The sequence below is a fragment of the Zingiber officinale genome, chromosome 2A (genome assembly GCF_018446385.1).
Source record: "Zingiber officinale cultivar Zhangliang chromosome 2A, Zo_v1.1, whole genome shotgun sequence".
NCBI lineage: Eukaryota > Viridiplantae > Streptophyta > Magnoliopsida > Zingiberales > Zingiberaceae > Zingiber > Zingiber officinale.
The window spans coordinates 69001761-69017331 of record NC_055988.1 but is presented as its reverse complement, the minus strand read 5'-3'; the positions used below and the strand labels follow the sequence as shown (position 1 = coordinate 69017331).

The following is a 15571-nucleotide window of genomic DNA, read 5'->3' as shown; positions in this document are numbered from 1 at the left end:
ACGTTGATGGTGGTTAATAGCGTGCCCTAGCATCGACCCCCTTCCCTGTGCCCTAGCCGCCAGCCACCCGAGCGCCACCCCAAGGCCGATGCCCTAGCTTCCGACTCTAGCCTCGCCGCCGACCCCCTGATGCTACCATGCCCTAGATTTGAGTCACTGGACCCCCCTTCCCACCGTGCTACCGTTGACCACCATGGCTGATGCCTGATCACTGCTGAGCACCATCTGAGGGACAACTTATTAGCACCTGTTACCTTCCTTGATCCAGCCTACTGTTGCCGATCTGCATGGCTAGAAATTTCAGCAGTCGCTCTCCCTGGTCGTGGGTGAACAGAGAAGGTATTGTAGTAGGGTAGTAGTATTCTGTGAAATTGGAATTTTTAACAATGATCAATTGGAGATAAATTTGGAAATTCATGATGATTGGGATATAGAATGTAGGGGCAGCAGCTTTTGCAGCTTTAGCCATGAATCCCTAGCATATTTCCGGTCGTCACACCTCTTGGCAGTTGGTCTACAGAGGAGATCTTGTGATAAGGCACGAAGATGGAAACGTGATTCTTGTTTAAGTTGAATTTGGTGGTTGTTTAGAATTAATCCAGGTTTCAGGTTAAAACTGATTTATTACAGGACTTTGACGTGAGACGAGTATCTCGACATTGGTTTTGATCGAATTTGGATCGATTTGACCTTTCTATTGGAGGCAGGTACTTTTGACTTTATGTCATTTGATATGCATAGTAATGTTTTTAACAAATAGCAATGATTGTGTTTCTCATTTGCTTCGATTGATCACTACCCGATCTGTTACATGCTTGTTTGTTTATTTGTTATGCACATCATGTTATGTAACGACCCGCCTTCTACAACTAGGCTATAAGGCGAATCGCTACAGTTGTACTGTGCTAAACTATACTGCGCGGAAAGCTGGGCTAATTAAAATTTTACTCTACTATAACTAAGACAGCTGATAAGAAAGGTCTAAAGACCTCCTTTGCTGGTGTACATGTGCTAAAGAGGGGAAACTAAACATCCCAACTTAGCTAGGGACTCATAATTTACTTCCCAGCTAGCTGCTGATCGATCCACGGATCGATCAGACCTGCTACGATTCTGTCCCCAGCTGGATCGGTCGGCAGACCGATCCAGGTATGTCTGGATCGGTCGGCAGACCGATCCAGGTACCTGGAATTCCTGGGATCGCTACTGTATTGCGCTGGATCGGTCGGCTGACCGATCCAGGAGGATACAGTAGCATACTGTATCCGTCTGGATCGGTCGGCAGACCGATCCAGTGGCACGATCAGGCTCTGATCGGTCTGGAGACCGATCAGAGTCTGATTTCGCCCGGAAAATCAGACTTCAGCACTTTGGCGTGCCAAAATACAATCTAACGACTACCTACTGCATAATAAACTATTCTAACAACATGTAATAACATTCTAACATGATTACTGACATTTTAAAACATTCTTTCATAGTTCAATGCGTTCCAAATCTAAATTGCATGAAAATGAAAGTATCAAAACTAATAAGCTGAAAGTGCTGAACGTAAATGCTAACGAGTTCTAATGCATAATTAAAACTTGTTAGATCCCTGAGATCTTTCATTCCAGTTCCACACACACACATCCTCATCTGCATTGACCTCCAGCCTCCACTGCTAATCCACTTTTCTTTTACCTGTATCTGCAGTATAAGAAAAGTAGTACCTGTAAGCTAACGCTTAGTAAGAAACCATCTACCTCACAAAATCATGCATACGATGCAGTTATGATTTGAAAACATGCTATTCGAAAATATTTTGAACAGGCTAGCATGGCATGGCATACAATCATAGAAACATGGCATACTGAACAAGTCATGGCATATCATACAACTAATCATAAAGCTAACATAGAGAACTGAACTGAAACATAATACTGAGCTAAACTAAACTAAACTGAAGCTGAAATCAACTCAACTAACATAACTGATTTTGAGTTTGAAAACTAGTACATAATAAGTGAAAATAATAAACATGCTGTTGGGCCCGGCAACTGTACTTGCTGTGCGCGCATCCCTACTAGACCCGGGGTTGCAAGTTATCTGAACCTAGGGACGACTGTGGGAGTCCAACCCAATGGATATCTAATCCAGTACAGTGCCACTGAAAATAAAATACTGAAATAGCTAATACATGCTTTTTCATACTATTCCTAGGTTATCTGAACCTAGAGCTAGGTTATCTAAACCTAGAGGCGACTGTGGGAGCCCACCCATTGGATATCTAATCCATATAAGCTGAAATAAACTGAAAATACTGAATAGATACCTCTAAAGTATCTAACTGAGCTGTTACAAATGCCTATGGTGCATTTTTACTAAACTAGCTATTTTATCGAACACCTGGGATGCTCTAACTCTTCTTCCTATTAGGGAGACCACCTCTAGGCACCCGACAACATCTAACCTCCTATCTGAAGAGGGAAGACATGTCCGGCCCATCTAAAGGTGCTCAACTAAGTCCCTAATCTGCGAAGAGAGTTAAATACACCCTAGATATCGATAAAAATCCACATACATCCTAACTAAAGTATAAAAACTCAACCGGAAGCTATTATACTGCAGGTGAGGGGTTTCTTACCTCTTGATCGTAATTTCTTACGATTCTATTCGCTAGAACTCCGGTGGAGATGATCCTCTCGACGATCCGATCACGTCTTCGCGTTCCTCTCGCGGAGAAGAACCTCTTTCGTGTTGGAGTCGTCGCCGGAAGATGAACCTAGGGACCTTGGGCTAGGGCGCCGAGAGAAGGAGGAGGAAAGAAGAGGCGGCGTGAGGTTTTGGGAGAGGAGAAAAAGTGGCGTGAGGTTTTGGTTGAGAGATTTCCAAACCAAAACTAAGTTAAAATAAACCAAACCCACTTGAACCTCCTATTTATATTAAGTGGTAATTTCCGCCCAAACCTAACATAAATATTATTGAATCCCTTTCCTTTCAGCACGGCCCTGCTGGGTTCACTGGTTTCTAACATTATCCGTAAACCGTAGGTCTCGGGTTCAATTCCCGCTTAGGCCGTTTTACGATTCTATTTATTTTTGCTACTTCCGCTACTCGGAAAATTCCGGAAAAATATCTAAAAACTCCAGAAAAATCATAGAATAATTCTAAAATAAATTCGGGAATTTTTCGGGCTTTACAATCCCCCATACCTTATAAAAAGTTCGTCCCCAAACTTAAAACAGTCTGGGTACTTCTCATGCTTGTCTCTGTCTCCCAAGTCGCCTCTGCTGCTGTGTGATTTTGCCAGCTGACTTTAACTAATGGTACTTCCTTGTTCCGTAATTTCTTTACTGCTCGGTCTATTATCTGAATAGGCCGACTGTCATAGCTGAGATCATCACGGACCTGTACCAACTGGGGCTCAATCACCTGGGTGGCGTCTGGAACATGCTTCTTCAGCATGGAGACATGAAATACGTTGTGGACAGCTGACATCTCCTGAGGTAGCTCTAACTCATATGCTACCTTGCCCACCCTCTTCGTGATAAGGTATGGTCCCACATATCTGGGAGCTAGCTTGCCTTTCTTCCCAAAACGCATGACTCCCTTCATGGGAGCTACTCTGAGGAACACCGTATCTCCAACTGAAAACTCTAGGGGTCTGCGTCGTGTATCAGCATAGCTCTTCTGACGGCTCTGTGCTGTCTCTATCCTCTGGCGAATCTGCTGTATAGCTGCTGTGGTATCTGCTACTAGATCTGTCTGAAGCTCTAGTTCCTTCTGTTCACCACTCTCATACCAGCAGATTGGTGATCTGCACCTCCGCCCATAGAGTGCCTCATAAGGAGCCATGCCGATAGTGGCCTGATAACTGTTGTTGTATGCAAATTCTGCTAGACTCAGATATTTGCACCAACTTCCCTTGAAATCTAGGGCACAAGCTCGGAGCATATCTTCGAGTACCTGATTTACTCGCTCCGTCTGACCATCTGTCTGAGGATGGAAGGCTGTGCTGAATTTTAACTGGGTGCCCATAGCTGTCTGAACACACTTCCAGAAGTGTGATGTAAATCTGCCGTCTCTGTCTGAAATGATGGTTCGTGGGACTCCATGTAGTCTGACAATCTCCTGGAGATACAACTGAGCTAGCTTCTCCATGGAGTAGGATATCTTGATAGCTAGGAAGTGGGCTGATTTAGTCAACCTGTCAACTATTACCCAGATGGCATCAAAACCATTTGTGGTTCTGGGTAGCCCCACTATGAAGTCCATCGAGATATCCTCCCACTTCCATTCTGGAATCTGTATAGGCTGCACAACTTGCCTTGACCCTCTGACAGGTGAGGCAGATGCTAACATATCTGGCGATGTCTCGCTTCATCCCGGACCACCAAAAGTGTTTCTTCAGGTCTTGATACATTTTGGTGGAGCCTGGATGCATCGCGTAGGGAGTCCTGTGAGCCTCACCTAAAATCTGTCTCCGTAGCTCCTCCTGATCTGGAACACAGAGTCTGTCGCCAAAATACAACACCCCGCTATCGGACACTCTGAATTCTCTACTTTCTGATTCTGCTAGCCCTTGCTTGATTCTCTGAATCTCAGGGTCCTGATCCTGAGCTGACTGAATATCACCAAGCAAGGTAGACTCTAGGGTCATAGTAGAGAGCTGTCCCACGATGAGTTCGAGACCGAAATCCACGATCTCCTTCTGTAGGGGCGGTGACATGGCTGTAAGAGCTAATAAGGTAGCACTAGATTTCCTGCTAAGTGCATCTGCTACCTTATTGGCTTTCCCTGGGTGGTAGAGGATGTCTATATCGTAGTCCTTGACCAGCTCAAGCCATCTGCGCTGTCGCATATTCAGATCCTTCTGAGTGAAGAAGTACTTCAGACTCTGATGATCTGTATACACTCTGCACTGAGCTCCATATAAGTAATGTCTCCAAATTTTGAGAGCGAACACTACTGCTGCAAGCTCAAGGTCATGAGTAGGGTAATTCTTCTCATAATCCTTGAGTTGTCTGGAGGCATAGGCAATCACCTTGCCGTTTTGCATCAGTACTGCTCCTAGTCCCAACTTAGAGGCATCACTATAGATGTCAAAGCTGCTGGTGTCGTCTGGTAGAGCCAAAATAGGAGCACTGGTCAATCTCCTTTTTAGCTCATGAAGCTGTTCTCACAGTCCTCTGTCCACTTCAGTGGGGAGGCTACCCTGGAGAAATCCTCTACAAACTTCCTGTAATATCCTGCTAATCCCAGAAAGCTCCTGATTTCACTGGCGTTCTTTGGCTGCTTCCAGTTACTTACTGCTTCTATCTTGCTGGGATCCACCATAACACCATCCTTTGAGATGATGTGACCCAGAAAGGACACCTGATCTAGCCAAAATTCACATTTCGTGAACTTGGCGTAAAGCTGGTTCTGCTGAAGTGTCTGCAATACTAGTTTCAGGTGCTCTGCATGTTCTTCCTGAGTTCCTGAGTAGATAAGAATGTCATCGATAAACACAATAACAAACTTATCTAAATACTCCCTGAATACTCTGTTCATGAGATCCATGAATGTAGTTGGAGCATTGGTCACGCCAAAGGGCATGACCACGAACTCGTAGTGTCCGTATCTGGTTCTGAATGCTGTCTTCGGTATATCCCCTTCTTTAACCTTTACCTGATGATAACCTGATCTGAGATCTACCTTAGAGAACACTGATGCCCCCTTCAGTTGATCGAATAGGTCATCTATTCTGGGAAGAGGATACCTGTTTTTGATTGTGACTTGGTTCAGTGATCTGTAGTCTATGCACAGTCGCATGCTTCCATCCTTCTTCTTCACGAACAACACAGGCGCCCCCATGGTGAGTGACTAGACGCCTGTAATTTCTCCTGAAGTTCCTTCAGTTCTGCTGGAGCCATGCGGTACGGTGCCTTGGAAATTGGATTTGTGCCGGGGATGAGCTCTATCTCAAATTCAATCTCCCTGTCTGGTGCTAAGCCTGGTAGCTCCTCAGGGAAGACTGCTGGGTAGTCGCAAACGACTCGAACCTCTGCTAGCTGTTGGTCCCTGTCCTGACTGGTGCTGACTACGTGTGCTAAGAATCCCGTGCATCCTGAATCCAGTAACTTCTGTGCCTTCATAGCTGAGAGAAACCTCTTGGCCTTTCTCCTTGGTTCCCCGACGAATTCGAACTGTGCTTCCGCTTCAGGTTGGAACGTGACTTTCTGTTTACGGCACTCGATAGAGGCACCGTATTTGACCAAAAAGTCCATTCCGAAGATAACGTCATAGTCGGTCTGCTATAATGACCGGCACTGCTCTGAGCCAGTGCGTGGACGCCATGATCTCTCCTGAAGGTAGCGCCGTCAAAAACTGACCGCTGAGTATCTCTGGGGGTACCTCTAATTTTTCGGAGAACATCCTGGCTATATATGAATGGGTTGCCCCAGTATCAAATAGAACAGTAGCACTATACTGAAAAATGCTAATCTGACCTGTGACGACTGTCGAGGCATTTGCTACGTCCTCTCTGGTGAGTGAGTAGATCCTCGCATTCGCCATAGCTGGGGGGGCTTCTAATCTGCCCTGGCTGATAAGTGGACCTTCTAGAGCGGCCTGCATCTGATATAACTGAGCTGGCTGGCCTGCATACTGAATCTGCTGTGGCTGAGGAAGACCGGCCTTGTTCGGGCACTGCTTGGCCATGTGCCCTTCTTGTCCACATTCAAAGCATCCTCGTGCGCCCTTGCGACAAACCCCTGGGTGGAATTTCCCACAAGTAGCACACTTTGGATAACTGGGTCGCTTGCTAGATGGCCCTCCTCTTGGGTCACTCCCTGATTTGCGCTTGTTGTTGGAGTTCCCTTTCCAGTTGGAGCTGTGGCCCTGCTGTTTCTGAGTGTGAGAGCTTCCTTGGCCTTTGGACTCTGAGGAGACTTGCTTCTGTTGCTTCATGCTGTTCTGGTAATGCTCTGTGGTCAAGGCACTGCTCACTAGCTCCTCCGTGGTCTGTGGCCTATGAATGCCCCCTGCCGCGTTCACTGCGATCTCGGGCCTCAGCATCTTGAGCATCAACCGGACTCGTTCCTTCTCGGTGCTGACTAACTCTGGACATAGACGAGCCAACCTGTTGAATTTCTTCACGGCTTCCTCCACTGAAAGGTTGCCCTGACGAAACTCCGTGAACTCGTCGTAGTGGCGGTTTGTAACCCGCATGTGAAAGAACTCCTCGAAGAATTCCTTCTCGAAGTCCCCCCATGACATCTGATTCACTGGGCGCTTCGTTCTGATCCTTTCCCACCACATGCGTGCATCTCCTGTCAAGCAGAAGGAGGCACACTTCACCTTCTCGTGTTCTGGCCAGTCCAGAAGCTCCATCGTGCTCTCCAGTGTTTTGAACCATGCTTGTGCATCCCATGGTTCACTAGTGCCTGAGAAGTTCTCTGGCTTGACTCGCTGCCACTGGATCAGATAGGCTTCCTTCCTTGGCTCAGCTGCTGGGACTGCTGGTGCTGTAGTCTGGACTGGTGGAACCTCTAAGACTACCGGAGTTGTCAAATTCGGTTCCGGGGTGACTTGGGGTACTTTGCTGATTAGCCTTTAAGGTGGCTATCTCATTCTCTAGTCGAGCGAGCCACTAATGTCAGAAGGTCCGGAGGAGGCACCGAATCGCCTCTTCTTTGGGGCTCGAGCTAGTGCCCTTCTAGCTGGGCGTCCTCGTGCCATTTCTAATGACATAGAGAACATATGTATAACTAATACTATCACAGTTATATAATTTCTGACATCCTGTTTAAACTATCATGTACTAACCGGCAATAAGCATATAACATGAACTGTAACTATAAACAAGAACAATTAAGAGAGTAGAGGTATTCTTACTTGGAAGCTGCAGGTACAATGCTGATGTGTGTGTAGGAAGTATGGAACACTGCTCTGATACCACTCTGTAACGACCCGCCTTCTACTACTAGGCTATAAGGCGAATCGCTACAGTTGTACTGTGCTAAACTATACTGTGCGGAAAGCTGGGCTAATTAAAATTTTACTCTACTATAACTAAGACAGCTGATAAGAAAGGTCTAAAGACCTCCTTTGCTGGTGTACATGTGCTAAAGAGGGGAAACTAAACATCCCAACTTAGCTAGGGACTCATAATTTACTTCCCAGCTAGCTGCTGATCGATCCACGGATCGATCGAACTTGCCGCGATTCTGGGCATCGATCCACCGATCGGCGGATCCGATCCAGAACCCGGAATTCTCCTATCAGATATACCGGATCGGTCGGTCGACCGATCCAGGTATGTCTCGATCGGTCGGCGCACCGATCCAGAACCCGGAATTCTCCGGTTATCAGATATACCGGATCGGTCGGTGACCGATCCAGAGGATACATGATATCAGATCCGTCTGGATCGGCGACAGATCGATCCATGATCAGTCGATCGGTCGAGATCGATCGAGTCCGATTCGCCCGGAAAATCGACTTCAGACTTTGGCGTACAAAATACAATCTAACGACTACCTACTGCATAATAAACTATTCTAACAACATGTAATAACATTCTAACATGATTACTGACATTTTAAAACATTCTTTCATAGTTCAATGCGTTCCAAATCTAAATTGCATGAAAATGAAAGTATCAAAACTAATAAGCTGAAAGTGCTGAACGTAAATGCTAACGAGTTCTAATGCATAATTAAAACTTGTTAGATCCCTGAGATCTTTCATTCCAGTTCCACACACACACATCCTCATCTGCATTGACCTCCAGCCTCCACTGCTAATCCACTTTTCTTTTACCTGTATCTGCAGTATAAGAAAAGTAGTACCTGTAAGCTAACGCTTAGTAAGAAACCATCTACCTCACAAAATCATGCATACGATGCAGTTATGATTTGAAAACATGCTATTCGAAAATATTTTGAACAGGCTAGCATGGCATGGCATACAATCATAGAAACATGGCATACTGAACAAGTCATGGCATATCATACAACTAATCATAAAGCTAACATAGAGAACTGAACTGAAACATAATACTGAGCTAAACTAAACTAAACTGAAGCTGAAATCAACTCAACTAACATAACTGATTTTGAGTTTGAAAACTAGTACATAATAAGTGAAAATAATAAACATGCTGTTGGGCCCGGCAACTGTACTTGCTGTGCGCGCATCCCTACTAGACCCGGGGTTGCAAGTCCCGAATTTAGCAGGGTTTACTAGGTTGTCTGAACCTAGGGACGACTGTGGGAGTTCAACCCAATGGATATCTAATCCAATACAGTGCAAATAAAATACTGAAATAGCTAATACATGCTTTTTCATACTATTCCTAGGTTATCTGAACCTAGAGCTAGGTTATCTAAACCTAGAGGCGTCTGGGAGCCCACCCATTGGATATCTAATCCATATAAGCTGAAATAAACTGAAAATACTGAATAGATACCTCTAAAGTATCTAACTGAGCTGTTACAAATGCCTATGGTGCATTTTTACTAAACTAGCTATTTTATCGAACACCTGGGATGCTCTAACTCTTCTTCCTATTAGGGAGACCACCTCTAGGCACCCGACAACATCTAACCTCCTATCTGAAGAGGGAAGACATGCCCGGCCCATCTAAAGGTGCTCAACTAAGTCCCTAATCTGCGAAGAGAGTTAAATACACCCTAGATATCGATAAAAATCCGCATACATCCTAACTAAAGTATAAAAACTCAACCGGAAGCTATTATACTGCAGGTGAGGGGTTTCTTACCTCTTGATCGTAATTTCTTACGATTCTATTCGCTAGAACTCCGGTGGAGATGATCCTCTCGACGATCCGATCACGTCTTCGCGTTCCTCTCGCGGAGAAGAACCTCTTTCGTGTTGGAGTCGTCGCCGGAAGATGAACCTAGGGACCTTGGGCTAGGGCGCCGAGAGAAGGAGGAGGAAAGAAGAGGCGGCGTGAGGTTTTGGGAGAGGAGAAAAAGTGGCGTGAGGTTTTGGTTGAGAGATTTCCAAACCAAAACTAAGTTAAAATAAACCAAACCCACTTGAACCTCCTATTTATATTAAGTGGTAATTTCCGCCCAAACCTAACATAAATATTATTGAATCCCTTTCCTTTCAGCACGGCCCTGCTGGGTTCACTGGTTTCTAACATTATCCGTAAACCGTAGGTCTCGGGTTCAATTCCCGCTTAGGCCGTTTTACGATTCTATTTATTTTTGCTACTTCCGCTACTCGGAAAATTCCGGAAAAATATCTAAAAACTCCAGAAAAATCATAGAATAATTCTAAAATAAATTCGGGAATTTTTCGGGCTTTACATGTTAGTACTTCTCTGATTATACATGCTTATAGGGGTAGTGACACAATCATGTTATATATTATGTTCAAGACCTAGGGTTTTTGATACCTTATCTGATCTGTGTACCTTTGATTTGCACTACAAGAAATTTTAGATTTAACCACACCTAATAGACAACAATTTTCGAGAAACTGTTGTCTTTTTGCCATTTAACAACGGTTTTATTGAAAACCGTTGTTGTTCACCATAATTTTTTTTAAATGATAACGGTTTTTAAAAAACTGTTGTCTAATGTATGTCAAATACAACGATTTTTAAAAAACTGTTGTCTAATGTATGTCAAAGATAACAGTTTTAAAAAACTGTTGTCTTTTAGCGTTGCTTACATGATAATATACAATAGTTTTATTAAACTGTTGTCTATTGAATGTTGTTGAATCCCAAAAAAATAATAGTTTTTTTTAACTTCATGAAAAAAACTCACGAACAAAGAGTTTTTTTGTTCGCGTGAGGCTAGGTCACCACTGCCGATTCCCCTTTCCCCTCCTTCCCAACCCGAAGCTGATCCTCGCGCCTATCGATGCCGCGATACTTCTTCTCTCCACATACATAACCACCAGCCAAGAGTTACTCGACGATGCCTATGATGGCATCTTACGCTTCCCCGAATCAAGTCACCACTGATATCATCACTACAAGAAAAACGTCATTCAACAACACTCAAACGACAACGATTTTATACCAAACCGTTGTCTTTTTGCCTTTTAACAATGGTTTTAACAAAAACTGTTGTCTTTTAGTAATTTTTTTGGCCTATGACAACGGTTTTTAAAAACCGTTGTCTATTTATGTTTTTTTGGGGATACGACAACGATTTTTAAAGGGTACGACAACAGTTTTTTAAAACTGTTGTCTATGTGCGCTTTTTTAGGATTACGACAACGGTTTTTAAAAACCGTTGTCTATTAAGTGTTGTTGAATGTGATTGTTTTTTCTTTCGCCACTTTTTCTCCTTCGTCATTTTTCTGTCTATTAAGTGTTGTTTACGCCTTGTTTTTTTCTGTCTATTTCCCAAAACCCTACTCTTCGCCGCCTCCTCCTCACCGCCCTCTTCGTCGCCTCCCTCCTCACCACTCTCTTCGCCGTCTCCCTCCTCACCACCCTCTTCGCTGCCTCCTTCCTCGCCGCCCTCTTCGTCGCCTCAACTTTCGGCCTCGCCACCTCCTCCTCGCGGCCTCTACTTTCAGCCATCTTCACCGCCTCCTCCTCGTCGCCTCGACTTTCAGCCATCTTTGTTGCCTCCTTCTCACCAGCGTCTCCTCCTCGCCACCTCGACTTTCATCCATCTTCGCTGCCTCCTCACTAGTGCCTCCTCACTTCTGCCGCTGGAACATGCATGTTTGAAAGTTCTAAATCTAACTCCTAGCTAGATTACTTAGATATTTAGATCTTCCCAAGTCCTTGAGCCCGTGTATGTACTAGCACTATTCTAGTTATTTCAAATTCCTATTTAATATTTTTTTCTTATCAAAATTAGCATTAATTGTTCTTTTATTACTTTTTCTCATCAATAAAATGCTTTCCAGATATGAGGATTTTTTTGGGGGCAACAAGAAAAAACAACAAAAAAAGGGTGCTACTGTTGGAAAGAGAAAACGCTCTTCCTCTGAACTTGACTCTGCTGATCATTTTGAGAACACTGATGAAGATGTTGAGAAGAATGATAGTGAGGTCACAAAGCCTTGACATTGTGCTTATATTTCTCTGATTCAACTATTAGAATGAGTTTGACATCTTATTAGGCATGTGTGTTTATTTTTGCAATTTCCTTTGATGCAATAGCAAAAGTTACTCTCAACTCATGAAAAGGAGCTTCAAAAGATGCGTTCAAAAATAGAGTAAATGGAGAAAGCAAACTTGGATCCTAAATCCTGGACCATGCAGGGAGAGGTACATCTTTTTATTTGTATATTTATAGAAAGATCTATATAAAAGAACCAAGAGTTGTTTTTTTTTTTTGTAGTTTTCGATTTTGCATTTACAAGAAAGAAAATGATTTTATTTCAGTAGCATTTTGAATTATATTGAAGGCTAGATATTGGGTTTAACAATTTACTTCTTGCAATAGGTTACTGTTGCTAAAAGGCCGAAGAATAGTGCTTTGGAAGTGGACCTTGATTTTGAGCACAATGTAAGATCTTCCTGCCAACAAGAAAAACCAAAATTTTATATGCCTACAGTTCACAGGATTACATAATTGCCTAAAAAAAAGAATAGAATTAGATACTTGTTTTCCACCAATGTGCATAGTCATTCATAAAAAAGAGCAGAATGAAATTGTTATCACTTGTCTTTAATGATCAACTAATGCTCTTCACTCTTCAGTCCTTACTAAAATGATTAAGATATTCTAAAGTTAGATTTCAGCCTGATGAAGAATGTTCTTTGTGACTGAGTGCAAGCAGAGCAATTAAATGTGCTAGTTGTTGTAAGATTTTTACTGAAAATGTGTGATAATACATATAGTTTGTCAGGAGTAGGTTTATTTGCTGAAATCACTCATTTTACAATTTAACAACATTTAGGAAGTGCATTTCTCGGTGCTCTAGCATTATGTTTAGGCAAAGTTATGGAATTAATTTCTATTTTTTTATCTAACAGAAGTGTTAAGTAATTATCTTTACAACCTTTTATTCTTGGACTTTCGTTTACAAAAGTATTTATCCTCTATTGATGGTAATTTTCTTAGCAGATGAACAATCTGGCTAACCGGTCATTGTGCATACTAGTCTTAGCGTTCATCTTTATTTTTAAATTAATTGTAAAAGATTCAGTTTAAGTCTAGTCAATCAGTGTCAGTTCCAGGATTGTGGATACTATTTTTGTGCCATCATCAGACAATCTAATTCAAGTTTATGATTGCTTCCAGGGTCATTTTGATGATGTTGAAAGAGCACCTATCTTGCCATCTAAACCCCCTAAGGAGACCAAAGAGATGGTAATTTTCTTGTTCTGTCTAAATTTGGCAACATTAAGATATATAAATTGAACACTTCTAAGTGGGAACAATGTCATAATAGACTTTTTAACAGGATGAAAATAAGAGTAAGAAGGGTCTTGCCGAGATATATGAGGTTCGCTGCTTCATTCATGCAAATCATTTTTATTAATCAGCTAATGCGTGATACATAGACTATGCTCACTTCTCTCTCTCTCCTTTTTTTTTTTTGTAATTTAGGAAGAATATGCGCAGAAGACCGGTCTAGCTCCAGCTCTTCTTTCTGCTTCTGATAAACTAAAGATTGAGGTATTTTACTTGTCCACTTATTTACTATTCCTATGTGGTAAATTTTTTCATAAAAATTCAAACTAAACCCTGGCAATTAGTAGCTATTTTTACCAAAATTATCTGCATTTTTTTCAATTTCTAATTTCAGTTGCTGGTAGGATAGTAATCATAGTTTAGTGATTGATGGCTGATGAGAATGAGAATTTGTATGTCTTAGGTGTCAATTTATAAGTCTTCATCGACGCATTTTCTTTAAGCTCCTTACAACTGTTGTATTCTCACTATTGAGAAATTATATTGAAACCTCTCAAGCTCTTTGGGTTTTCCCTCCTTTCTGTTTGTTTTCCTGGGAAACTTTCTCAGAAGTCCTGATGGAAGATTATAATATCGATAGATGTCTTTCTTACTGATGCATATAATGACTTTACTTTATAGCCAAAAAAAACTGACATTGGGATATCTGCAATCTGAATTTGTTAATAATACAAATCCACTAAATCTATGGTATTGATCTGCGATAACATCTGACTGCTTGTGTAGCTTCTCAGCTTTTCTCATACACTTTTTCTTTTATGCCTGCAGGCAACAATGCTATTCAAAAAGATTTCCTTAAAGTTGGATGTGCTGTCTCACTTCCATTTTGCTCCAAAGCCGGTTAGCAATAAAGCTTATCAAGTGTTTAATTCTTTTAGTATTTATTTCTTGATTGACCATAAGTTATGATGTAGGTTATTGAGGACATGTCTATACAAGTCAATGTACCTGCTCTAGCAATGGAAGAGGTAAAAATATCTTTTGGAGTTATCTTTTAGTTTATGGTAAAAATAGTTTTGAGTCACTGAAATACAATGGTTTTGCAGGTTGCTCCATTGGTCGTCTCAGATGTGGCTATGCTTGCCCCTGAGGAGATTTTTCATGGAAAAGGAAACATCAAAGAAGAGGCAGAGTTAACAAAAGAAGAGAGGAAAAGGAGACGGCCCAACCAGAAAAGAAGATTTAGAAGATTGAAAGGTATCCTTTATTCGCTTATATTTATGGTTCTGCTTATTTTCATGCTTGTCTACAATCTATGCATAATGGTCAAAAAAATTAGTGGCGAACTTGTGACAGACATGATCCACCACTTAGAATTACATAGTTCTTGTGCACAGGATTGCATAATTTCATTCTGCTCTTTTTAGGTGTCCTCAAGAGTATTGGGAAGAATGCCGACAAGCTAAAAAAATGAAGAGACTTTAACAAATTAAGGAGCACTAGGAGCTGCAATCCTCCTCTTCACTAACATCTAAGTAGAAAATCTTGTGTTATATTGTTCTACCTTTATTTTAATAGTGTTATCATTTTGTTGGTTGCTTATGAAATTTTGTTAGTTGCTTATGAAATTTCATCAGAATGTTATAGATATTATTTTTGAATGTTAGAAAATTGTATATTAAATTTTATTTTGAAATTTAGTATTTTGAATGATTTATATTATTGAAAAATTGTGTATTAATTTTTTTTCTAAAAAAGACAACGGTTGTTCACCGTTGTCGTAGATAGTTTAAAACTGTTGTTGAAGACCCTGTTATTAAAGGTAGACGCTCAAAGACAACGGTGAAAAACTGTTGTCTTTGAAGGAAAAGACAACAGTTTTTCACTGTTGTAAAACTGTTGTCTTTGGGCACCCCTTTTAACAACACGGCCTTTAACAACAGTTCAAAATGGGCTACGACAACGGTGAAAAACCGTTGTTGTTAGGTTTTTTTCTTGTAGTGTTGGCTCATTGTCCTATGGTACACATTTTATATTTATATATGGATATTGCGATGCTGTTCAGGATATTGCCATGTTTAGTGTCATGCATCATCTCGCATGATTGCATGTTGTGCGATAGTCTACTCCATTATTGTTGAGCACATTGCCAGTTACATGTATCTGTACACACCACCACTCATAGGTTAGTGGTATATCAGACAGGTGTGTGGCAGTTCTGCTATTTGGCTCCGTTGGTATGG

The 15571-nt window shown here is 41.9% G+C and overlaps 1 pseudogene; it reads left to right on the top strand.

Annotated features, from left to right (window-relative positions):
• The window catches only part of LOC122043689, a 53132-nt pseudogene extending 38566 nt beyond the window's left edge, over positions 1 to 14566 (top strand).
• The last annotated feature ends 1005 nt before the right edge of the window (positions 14567 to 15571 follow it).